Below are 12,616 nucleotides of genomic sequence, written 5' to 3'. Positions count from 1 at the left end.
GTGCTGTTCAAGTTGAGGGTAGAGAAGGTGAGTTGCCAGGAGAGGTGAGTAACTGATTAATTAATCTGCCATTACTTTCCTTGCCTTAGAATTTTGATTACATCTAAAGGATATTAGAATTTGGGTAGTTTTACTATGCTATATTTATTGGTTTTTGAATGGCTATGTAACTAGCGTCATTTCAAAAATATGTATCTATGACCCTGATGATTCTGTTTGTCAAAAATTGATGACAATTAATGATTGACTTTCTGGAGTTGCTACTTGGTTACCTTCCAGAATGGATTCTTTAAACTTGAGCTATTAAATTATGCTTTAGTGTAGCATTATTTCCCTGTATATTTGGCTATACCAGAACTGTGGTATTCACTGTACATATGTATAGGTCTCTCTCTATATTATAGCTACTTCAGGAACAAAGATGGAAGTAAGACTCTTGCCCTTAGAAAACATACTTCTAGGGGTCCTATAAATAAATTTCTTAAAGTAATATCTAAGCATTATGTTTGTGTGCATGCATACTTTCCTGGGGATAAGTCCATAGATTTGTCTTGTCTTTGTGGGTTTTATTTATTTATTTATATTTATTCATTTATTTTTATTTTTTTGTGTCTTAGTTAGGGTTTTACTGCTGTGAACAGACTCCATGACCAAGGCAACTCATATAGGACAACATTTAATTGGGGCTGGCTTACAGGTTCAGAGGTTCAGTCCATTATCATCAATGCTGGAACATGGCAGTTTCCAGGCAAGCATGGTACAGGAGGAACTGAGAGTTCTACGTCTTCTTCTGAAGGCTGCTAGAAGACTGGTTTCTAGGCAGCTAGGAGGAGGATCTTAAAGCTCATGCCTACAGTGACACACTTCCTCCAACAAGGCCACACCTACTTCAATAAGGCTACACCTTGGGCCAAGCATATTCAAATCATCACATTTGGTGACAGTGTTCTGGTATTTAAGTCTAGGCTACCCTGAAACCTTCCTGCCTCAGCTGGCCCAGTGGTTGGATCACAAGTGTGCATTGTTATGCCCAATTTATTAGCTTTTTTTTTTTTTGGTTTTTCGAGACAGGGTTTCTCTGTATAGCCCTGGCTGTCCTAGAACTCACTTTGAAGACCAGGCTGGCCTCGAACTCAGAAATCCACCTGCCTCTGCCTCCCAAGTGCTGGAATTAAAGGTGTGCGCCACCACCTCCCGACCAACTTATTAGCTTTAAATCATTTTCAAGCACATTAAATAATGGTCTAGTACTATTCCTAGGCTTCCATCATAAGTGTCTATATAGGTAGTAATATTGTTGCCTGGATATGGAGGATATAAAAAAGTAGAAATAAGGAAAATAAAATAATTGTTTTTATATTTGGTTACCTTCCAGAATGAATTCTTCAGATCTGAGCTATTAAATATGCTTTAGTTTAGCATTTCTTCCTTGTGATATATATGTTTGCCTGTATACCAGGCAAATGTGGCATTCACTGTACATATGTATAGGTCTCAATATTCTAGCTACTTCAGGAGCAAAGATGGAAGTAAATAAGACTCTTGCCCTTATTCAGTATTGAATAGGTTGTTTACTATTTTAAGGATGCTGTCTAGGAATTAAAATCTAACTTGTAAAACAGTCACCTCAGTCAATAAAGGGCTGAGGACCTATGAAAATGAAAATGCTGAGGGTAGAGACAGAAGGATCTCTGGGGTTCCCTAGCCAACTAGTCTAGCCTAGTAGGTGGGCTCTGGGTCAGTGAGGGGTAGACAGATAATCCTTTAGTTTTCATGTGTGTACACTGAAAAAAATAGTTAGCTTAAACCTTTACAGATGATAGTATATAAGCCTTCAATTTTATATAAGCCTTCAATTTTGTTATTCTTCTGCTTTATCCTTCTAAGTGCTGTGAATATTGCTACATATACCCAGAGTGGTCAAGGTCATCCCCTGCTGTCCAGTTGTACTTCCCAGCTAGTCACCAGTCTGGCCTATTGTTTGTATTTTACTTTTAAAGATTAAGTAATTTTCAGACAGGGTCTCATTGTATTTCCTTATCTGGTATAGAACTGGCTATATAGACCAGGCTGACCTCTCAGAGATCTGCCTGTCTTTGCCTTCCAAGTGCCGGAATTAAAAGTGTATGACACCACAATCCAGCCCCATTGTTTTTTATTTTTAAGAATATAATGATGTGAAAATTTAAATTTGCTTATTTAAAGCAGCTGTTAGTATTGATAGTCAAAAAAATGTTAAAACCAGAATATTCTTCTGTTTCCCTGCCACCGTCTTTGTCCATTTGCGTGCACGCGTGTGCGTGTGTGTGTGTGTGTGTGTGTGTGTGTGTGTGTGTGTGTGTGTATACATGTTTATCAGTATGTACATCTATACCCAAGTCAATTTTCTGTTAAATGTAGTCTATTTTGGTTATTTTTCTGACTTCCTGAGTCAGATTGTAATCTGAGAAAATTAAAATGTCAGTGTTTGGATTCCTGATGGCCATACTAATAAAAACGTTAGGCACCTAGTTACTAATAAATATATTGATTATATCTACTTAGCTCTCTTCCCACTATTTTAAAATTAATTTCCACTTTTGCTGTTTTTCGGGTATAATACAGTAGATTTAAGTTTTCTAGATTTATATATTCAGAATAGATTTGATGAGGTGATTGAAACAGCATTGGAACTTTGGCCTTTATACCAAAGCAAGGCTACATTTTGATCTAGACAAGGCTGTTTTGGTATATTTTCCCCACACTCTTTTCAGATTGAATTACTGATTCCCCCTCCCCCTTGTTTTGTTTGTTGTGGTTTTGATGTTTTTTTTCCTTTCAGCTAAAGGAGCAGCCCAGTGGTTTTCAAGAAGTGCCAAAGTGCACTGACTATCTCATGATGACTGGTGCCTCAGGGAGGGTCATGATTCCTGGATACAGGATCGACCTGATCCTGGATGTCACTTCAAGCAGTCATATCGTGGGGAAAAGCCTTGTCTAATGGCTAGCCTTCCTCAAAAGTCTGATGCTAGTCATCTCGGAAGGCCTCAGAGAAAGCCTTAAAGGTGAGCAGAGTAGAGTGTAGTTCTCTCTGGGGACTGTGCCTTTTTGTTGGAGAATATGATTCAACATAGAATGATAACCCTAACCTGACTTTTCAGGTCTAAGTGGTAAATTAACCTGAAGCTTAAAAATGTGTTGTTGATGATGATCAGACCCCAACTTTTGAGTTACTAGAGACTATCTTCTGAGCTTAACAGCCAATATAGGGAGAGATTTGGTATTTCCCATATTCTTCAGAGATTTAGCTTAATATGTGTTTGTCTAAAAGGACATCTCCTTTCTATTGTAGCTAAATGATACCTTGATGTCAAAATTGCATTCAGTTGTTAGCTACAGATAGAATTATAAAACTTAGTTCGTGAATGAATATCAGGCAGTTAAGCTTCAGAGGTTGGTTAGGACAAGTTTACATTTGATTTTTTTCTATCATAATGTTTTGTTTTGTTTTGTGCTTTTTTTTTTTTTTTTTTTTAATAAACATAGTTATTGCTGGGCATGATGGTGCATGCCTATAAACCCCAGCATTGGGGAGGGAGGAGGATTACCAGTTTGCCTATGCTATATAGTATGATCTTGTCTTAAAAGAAAAATGAAAAGCAAACCAAATGAAAAGCAAACCAAATGAAAAGCAAAACACACAGTAGTTATGAAGCAGTTCCTGTCTTATTGCATTGAACTTGGAGAATATTAGTATTGCCTCCTTGATCAGCATCTATCCTCACCGCTACGATTCTTAAGAGATGTTTTGTTTTAATTTTAGATTACTTTCTCTGTAATGTGAAGCACTTAAAGAACCCAGTAATTGGTTAATAACCTCAGTTTCTGAGTTTAAGTTAACTGAAAGATATTGAGAACTACTAATTTCTTTTTATTGAATTACTTTTTACTGGTGATAAATTATATGGGTCATATACCGATCCAAGTGCATGTACATTTTAAAACTTAGTATATATATATATATATATATATATATATATATATATATATATATATATATATACACATATATATGTATATATGTGTTTGTGCATATATATATGTATATATATATATATATATACACACACACATACATACATACACATATGCACATACATATATATATGTGTGTGTGTGTATATCAGGACATACAATATAGCCCAGTGTATCATGCTTGTAGATAGTTAGGAGGCCCTGGATTCAATATCTTATCATTTGGGAGAAAAATCATGTGCTTTATCTCTGTGTGTATATGTTCTGAAATTTGTTTTCTGTACAACATGAACTGTGATATACCAGAGATTTGTGTTCTATTTTGCTTTTTGTTACTTTGATGAAAATACTGACACCAACTTTGGGAGTTTACTTCATATTATAAGTTATGTGCATCATTGAAAGCCAGGGCAGGAAGGAGCTCAAGACAGGAACCTGGAGGTGAGAATTGAAACAGAGACTGCAGAGGACTGCAGTTCGTTGGCTCACTTCCCTTGACTTGCCTCCCTTGGCTTACCTAACTATTTGTCCTCTGCATGACAGGCCTGCCTGTCCAGGGGTGAGACTTCCAACAATTGGCCTGGGTCCTGCCATATCAGTTAGCAGTCAAGAAACTGCCCTTTAGACATGCCCACAGAACAGTCTGATAGAGGCAGTTCTTCAAATGACATTCCTTTTTCCTTCTGTGTCAAACTGATAATTAAGAATAGCCTTCATAGTTTGTAAACTTTTTGAGCCTGCATGGTGACAAGAATACCCACTCTTGAAAGTTGTTCTCTGACTGTCATACATGGACCTTGGCACACACACATGCATATATATGCACACACACATGCAAAATGTATAATTAAATGTAAATTTAAAAAAAGGGATAACAGACATTTTCAGGTAACATGGTCTTTATTAGAATTACTGAATTCAGCCGGGCGTGGTAGCGCACGCCTTTAATCCCAGCACTCGGGAGGCAGAGGCAGGTGGATTTCTGAGTTCGAGGCCAGCCTGGTCTACAGAGTGAGTTCCAGGACAGCCAGGGCTATACAGAGAAACCCTGTCTTGAAAAACCAAAAAAAAAAAAAGAATTACTGAATTCTGCTGTTGTGGAAAAGAACCACTCAAACAACATATTAAGGAGTAAATACTGATATGTTTAGTACAGTTTTGTTTTCAGAGCTAGATTGGGCTGCAGTAGACTTTGGACCATAGTTTGGGGAATCCTGAAATGTCCTCTATTTTGTACTCCACTGCTGTAGACCATGGGCTGTGTTACTGTATTAGATGCTTCTCACAACAGCTTTGGAGTCGTCTTTATCCACACTATTACTCTTTAATGCAGTGAGCACAATAATACTAGTAGCCAGAATGTACTCAGGTCTTACTGAATAAGTAACTAGAGGACTGCGCTGTAGTTTAGGTACTAGTTTTGAGGAGGTGACTCTTTATGTGCTGGACTTGTGAGCTCTTAATAGGTCATTTTAGTTTGAGAGCTTATATTAAGTTCAAAAATGTTATTTTTTTACAGTCTTTCCAGGCATCGCTCTTTGCAACCCCTACCCTATTTCTATTATTTCTGGCTAATAGAAGTTTGAATTGAACTTCCATTTTCATTTTTGTTTTAAATGCATTTTCTTTTCTGCTGGCACAATGGCACATGCCTATAATCCCAGGACTCTGCAGGTAGAGTCAGACAGGGGAATCTCTGTGAAGTTGAGGCTAACCTGGTCTGTGAGCTCCAAGCATGCTTGCTGGGCCTACGCTGAGACCCTTTTTTCTCTTCTACCACTCTGTCCCCACTGTTTGCTAATTCCCCTTTCTCTTACGCTCGTTATTGTTGTTTGGGGGAATTTTCTTTAACTGACTTTGATGAAGGGCTGTGTGTGTGTGTGTGTGTGTGATGTATGCATATGTGCAGTTTTTATTTTAACGTGTACTTGTGTGGACATGCATGTAGTGGCTAGAGGTTGATGTTCAAGCGTCTTCCTCTCTTGCATTCCACTTTATTTTTTGAGACAGGGCCTCTAATGGAATCTGGAGCTCTAATTCATTTGGACTTCCTGTCCAGAAAACCACAGGAATCTGTGTCTACCTAGCAGTGGACTATAGGTATGTGCTGCTGTGCTTGACATTTTACTTGGGCTCAGAGGCTCTCAGGTCCTCATGCTTGTATGGCAAGCACTTTACCAACTGAGCCATTTCCTCAGCTCTGTGTGTGTGTACATTTGAGGAGAAATTTTATAATAGAATTAATCATTTTGAGGTGAACAATATTCTTTGGAATTTTTGTATATAAATATTGAATGTGTATACATACATATTTTTTGGTACAGTGCTGAGTATTGAACTCTGGGACTCACATGACTTCTGTAGCAAGCTCTACCATTGAGCTACAACCCAGGCCCATTTCCCTATCTTCTCTTTTTTAATAGATTTATGTTTGGTACCAATGAAATCCATAAATTCTAGGATAAGCAAATAACTTTCTCATACAACCAGATGATTTTAGTTTGAATATCCCTGCCTTTAGGTTTGTTGTTCTTAGAAATAATTAGGAAAATTCTAAAGATTGAGATTATTAGAAAGCAAAACCTTAGAGAATTGATGTTGAGGGTCTTTGCTTGTGATTGATAATATGAAATCCAGAAAGCAGAAGACCCAGCAGAAGGGAGGCATCTATTGGGAAGGAGGAAATAAGTCTGTAAGGACTAAGTACAACTTACTCCTCCTTGTCTCTGATTTGTGTTCGATAAAAGACCTAACTAAGATAGTATTGTATTTGAGAGATAAACTTTAAGAAATGTTGAAGACATTAAATTCTCTTTTGAAAAAATTTTATCTTTATTATCTAAGCAAATCTGAGAAACTGGGACTGGAGATACTAGCTTTCTGTTTAGAGTTACATAAGCACTTCCATTAGTTTTATAAGGACATATAAGTTCGTGCCCTTCCTATAGTAGCATAGTACCTTGATTGCTTTTTGAGACAGGGTCTCATGTAGCGTAGATTGGATCTCCTGCCTCTACTTTCCAAGTGTTGGGATTACAGGTGTGTGCCACTTGCTACCATACAGGGTTGGTTTCTCTTTGAATGCATATTTTCTCCAGTAAACAAGTTGACAAATTAACCAACCTCTAGTTCAGAGGTCCTCAAACTGGGGTTATATATCAGATATCCTGCATATCAGATAATCACATTATAATCATAACAGTAGGAAAATTAGAGTTATGAAGTAGCAACAAAATAATTTTATGGTTGGGGGTCAGCACAGTATGAGGAACTGTATTAAGGGGTTGCAGCATTAGGAAAGTTGAGAATCACTGCTCTAGTTCAATCTTGGCAGGCTTTTAAAAATTGGTTTACTTGTCTAGTTGGAAAGCAGTAACAACAAAAATAGAGAGACTTGTATTTTAAAGACAGGTCTAATTGGGTAGTAGTCCCTGAAGTAGAGGGCCTTGCTCCATCCTGTGCTGGACTCCATTGCTTCTCTTAGGTGAATAGTTGATGACAAATGGGCTTTTACAAAACATCCTGCAACCAGGGTTTGGCTTTCAAGAAAAGCAGCAGACTAGGAGAGTGAGAGGCTTCTTTATTTACATGGCTACTCCAGACTTACACAGGACAGCCCCTATCATCATTCACCAAGTAGAACTTGACAACTTAACCAATATCTGGTTACATTGAGATTGGGGCTTGGAGAATTGTCTAGTAGAAGTGGGAAGGAGAGGTTGATTAGACTTGGAAGAATCTGGACTGAAAGGAATATAAAGAAATTATACTTTAAAAACTTGAGTGTTTCTTTGTTTTTTTTTTTTTTTTGTGTAATGGCGTGTTCAAAGCTTACATTTTTGTCCCAGGCTTAGATTTAGGTCAGGTTTCTCATGCTTAACAAATGACTATACTCCTGGGTTTAGGGGTGATTCTTGTTATTGTATTTGTGTCTGTATGTCATAACCCCTCCTCTTTGTCAATAGACAGAATTAGGATTTTTTTAAATCTGAAAGAGAAGATAGATTATGTATTCATATTTATATCAACTTCAAATTTAAGTTATTTAAAATGCACTGTTCAAAGTGTTGTTAAAAACCCAAGTTTTGAATCGTGGCTCTGCATCTAATTAGAGATTTAAGTGTATTCTCTCTTGTTACAAGGTTTAGTGTTCTTTAGAATGAGTATAATAATGACATCTTAAGGTTACTTGGATTTTTAGTTGTTCCCACTATCACTGAACAAAGATGAGACATTTAAATCTTAACAGGGGTATAAAAGTTGTCTTTTGAGGTAATCTGTGTACCTTTAGACGAGTGGGTTAAAGGTGGCATGTAGCAGTTTATTTAGTCAGAAATGCCTGGGTAAGGGACCATGGTCTGCATTATTTAAAACCCAGAGAACATAGGATTCTGTTTTTCTAAGTCTTGAAAATTTCCAACTTTTTCAAATTGCTTTATCTAACATAGGGGCTTTAAATTTGGATTTAAACTTGGACTCAGGATTGCTAAATCCTACAAGAGACTTTACAGACATTCTGATTGTGAGGGAACTCAGTTGGGGAAGGAATGCCTTTTAGTATTTTGTTATTCTCATCCATTATTAGTGTTTATTTCTCATATTTTCAACATCTTTAATTTCTCAGCAGTGTTTATAGTAGTCAGTATGTGAGCTTGGCAAACCTGCTGTGAATTAGTGTTTTACAAGTCTAGTACCTCTATCTGTATCTGGTTACACCAGGCCAGTGCATACTCTCCCAAAAGTAGATGGTAACTTAGTGGTACCTCCGCTGAATATTTGCTTTAGAGTAATACCTCAAAATGATGAGAATGTAAATTCTGTTTTAAGTTTATGATTTTTAACAGAACTATTTTGCTGAGCTTAACTGGAGAGGGGATAATAAAAGTAAACTTCCCTTCCTGTTCTGTCTCCTTTCCGCAGAGGTTTAGATTTGCATTTCCAGTTGTTTGTTCTAAAAAGAAGGTTAAAAACCTTTTTATTGTCGAAATTTTCAAATAGGTACAGACTTAAGTAAAGTGATGGACATTGAGAATCTTTGTTCAGTTTCTGTAATTAGCTGTATTTTGCTGTACAGTTTTCAGCTTATTCCACACAGCTATTTAAGTCAGAGCCCCTAGCTTTAAGTCTTACAGAAACTTAACATAAAATTGCTTTCCTAATTCTTAGAAAGAAGACAAAACAAAACCCAGGTGCAGTAGTGTATGCTTGTAAACTTAGTACTCTATTGTAAAGGCCAGAGAGGATTGCAACCTGGTCTATAGAGGGAAAGGGGATCTGAAAAAAATTGGCCATATCATTACCTGGATCAATGAACATGTACCAGACAGTGTAAATAAATCCAGGTTAAACCCCCAAGTTTCTGAGGTTAAATTCAAAGCTTTTAAGTGGTATTTTAACTGTTTTAGTAACTATGAAAAATTATTTGAGTAATCGAAAAATTATTTCAAGCTAACTTAAAAGTTAAGCATTATTTTGACTTATAGTTTGCATTTCAAGTAAAGCAAATATGAAACTATTCTAAAATTAATCCATTAGAAAATACTAAGCAAATACTAATAGTCTTTAAAATATCATTTCTGGATGTACTTAAACTATAAGGTGTTTTAAAAGTCAAGATAACTACATACTGTGCTTAAATTTTAATGGCCAAAAGGAGTTTAGAAAAGCTTTAGACCAGTTTGTCTACTGGTCTATGAGTATGGCACAGGGAGTGCACCTGTGGAACGCAGAGGCTAACTGAAGAGTCAGTTCTTTCCTTTACCTTTTCGTGTGTTCTGGTGGTCAGGCTAGTGAGGACAAGCTCTCACTGCTCAGTCATCTTACTGCCCAGGGAATTTTTTATGTGTGCTCAATCTTAAGTTTGGGGAAGCAAAGAAACATACTAAATTGTTGCTATTCCTTAGACTCTTAAGTAATAGGTAATAGATTTGTAAAGAGAGTTAAATAAAACAGGCAATCTGATGGAATGACATTTACTATATAAGTTCAGTAAATGGAGAAATCTTAGCCAACAATGATTTTTGGCTGGCTAAAAATGATATATAAAGCTTTTGACATTGGTTTTCTTTACCTGTATGCTTTAAATTAGCTTTCTGACTTAATAGTTTATGATTTATTCCAGGTTAAATGTTTTATTTATATTCTGAATAGTTTGGATATAGTTAACAAAATATTTATTTATCATATGTTAAGTACATTGTAGCTGTCTTCAGACACATCAGAAGAGGACATCAGATCCTTTTATGGATGGTTGTGAGCCAACATGTAGTTGCTGGGATTTGAACTCAGGACCTTCAGAAGAACAGTCAGTGCTCTTAACCACTGAGCCATCAATCCAGCCCCCATAGTTGTACTCTTAAGAGTTGATAATGTTGCACATCTTTTGAGAAACATGTTCTGATTTGTGTTGATGGGAGATGTTTAAAACTTAGATCATAGTTTAAGTCATAATTCATATAGTATGGTTTTGAATATGTTAACCTCTCATTTGTAGAGGTAACACTAAAGTTGTAGGACACAATACCAGGCTGTATATCATTCCTTTGTTTTTGATGTCTATCAGGTTCTTACCTTTAGTAATCCTTAGTCTGCTTCCTCTTTTCTTTTTCCATTGCCACTAGTTATTTAGTGCCGCAGCTCTTACTCCTGCCTGCTTGCCTTCCTGCTTTCCCACCTTTCTCTCTCCCTCCATTCCTTCCTCCTTCCTTCCTTCCCACCCTCCCTCCCTCCCTTCCCCCCTCTCTTCCTTTTTCCTTCATTGAGAGATCTCAGGCCTAACATATGCTAGACAAGTGTTTGTGCATTCTGTCTACAACAAACCATTTGTTTATTTTTATTTTTCAACTGTGTATGACTGTGTGGTTATGTGCACATGAGTACAGGTACCTGAGGAGGCCAGAAGAAGGTATTGGATCCCCTGCACTAGAGTTATGGGTGGTTATGAGCTGCATGATATGGGTGTTGGGAACTGATTTCAGGTCTTTTAGATGATCAGTGAGTACTCTTTTAACAGCTTAGCTATATGTCTGGCCCTCTTTTTCTTCTTTTAAATTTTATTTAGTTTTTGTATGAATGAATACACATGAGTGCCATGGTGCACGTGCAGAGGTTGTTTTGGAAATCAGGCTTGGTGGCAAGCATCTTTACTAGCACTCTTGCTGTCTTGGTTCTTTTCATGACTACCTTTAATCTGCCACATGTGGCAGAATGTCTCTAAAATATGCCATTTGTGTATATCATTCTGCTCACACTATTTCATTGCTTTCAGTTGTTCAGTAGAGTCCTCAGTGCTTTCACAGCTTAGCTAGTCACATTATTAATCCTTTCATTTTCATTGAGTCATATTTATTGAACAACTCATTGTCTAGATACACCAGAGTCTAAGATAGAATGGATGGCAAAGTGAACCGGAGTCCTGCTTTTGGGGTACTGGAGAAGATAGCAATTTTAAAAAATAATTAGGTAGATGAAAGTAAACTTGCATTCACCACTTATTCTCTCAAAATGGAGGGATATGAAGTGATATCTAGCTCAGGCTTTGAGGTACTGGGCTCCACCTCTAGTACTGTAAACAAATTAGGGTAGAGTAGGGAGGAATGTGCTATCAGGTCTTATAGTAACTATATTAGATCTAGTCAGAGGTCATGGGTTGTAATATGTGAAGAGAAGCCAGTGTGGTGGCTCAGCTCTGCAGTTCCAGGGCTTGAAGCTGAGGTAGGACTCCTGTGCCAGCTTAGGCTGCAGAATGAGGCTTTGTCTAAGAGAAGACCAGAAGAGAGTAAGGTTTATTATATAGAATATATAAATGAAGATCATATCAGGCAGGGGAGTCCTTTTCTCTAAAGGGTTTGTTTTGAGAATGAGGAACTGAAACAAGGCTAATGGCACTTGGAGCATTGACAAAAAAGGGGATTATAGTATATGGTGGAAAAGAAGTTTGGGCCTCATTGTGCAAGGAGCTTGAACCATGCTAAGTAATGATGGTGCTAATACAGAAGAATCAGGAGCTGGCAATGTAGCTCAGGGTTTGAGAGCCTGCCTAGCAGGAACAAGACAGGCAGATGTCATTCAGAGTTCTGTGCAGTGGTAAGGAAAGAAGAGAAGACGACAAGTAAGTGTTGAAAGACCAGGTAGGTGCTGCTGTTAATTTTAGCAATTTTCTCAAGTAGGTGGTATGGTAGTAAAAGAGATAATAAACCCCACATTTTAAAGAAATATTTAGGAAGTTAAATTAGTAAAATTCACTGTCATAAATTGTATTTAAGGCTTAAGGGGCAGTAAAATGGCTTCTAAAGAACTGTGTAGATGATGATAATGATGCCATTCATTTCCTGGCCTAGTGAATGTTGGAAAACTTACAGAAGAAGAGAAATCATGACTTTAGAATGCTTAGGTTTCAAGGTATCTTGGAATCATTTAGGAATGAATGTCAGATAGAGAATTTGGTATTCAGAGGAGAGAATTTGGCTGGGCATATTCAAGTGGAATATTATCTAAATTTAGATAGTAATTCAACCTGTGAGTAGGTTAGTTTGGGCCAAGTATAAACTGGCAAGGGCCTCTGATTATTAAGCCCTACAGATCTTTAACATTTTAAAGTTTT

At 37.1% G+C, this 12,616-nt stretch overlaps 1 protein-coding gene across 8 annotated transcripts in view; it reads left to right on the top strand.

Moving 5' to 3' along the window:
• The window catches only part of Ints6 (integrator complex subunit 6), an 84,839-nt gene that overhangs the window by 24,492 nt on the left and 47,731 nt on the right, over positions 1–12,616 (top strand). The window contains exon 4 of one of the 8 annotated variants that reach the window (XM_006518683.3): positions 2,822–3,044. The exons of the other annotated variants lie outside the window; for them this stretch is intronic. The gene's annotated coding sequence lies outside the window, so the exon portion shown is untranslated. The remainder of the gene's footprint in view (positions 1–2,821; positions 3,045–12,616) is intronic. 8 annotated transcript variants of the gene reach the window in all.

The sequence above is a fragment of the Mus musculus genome, chromosome 14 (assembly GCF_000001635.26).
Source record: "Mus musculus strain C57BL/6J chromosome 14, GRCm38.p6 C57BL/6J".
Lineage (NCBI taxonomy): Eukaryota > Metazoa > Chordata > Mammalia > Rodentia > Muridae > Mus > Mus musculus.
Note: the sequence above shows the minus strand (reverse complement) of the source record. Positions and strands in the feature narration are given on the sequence as shown.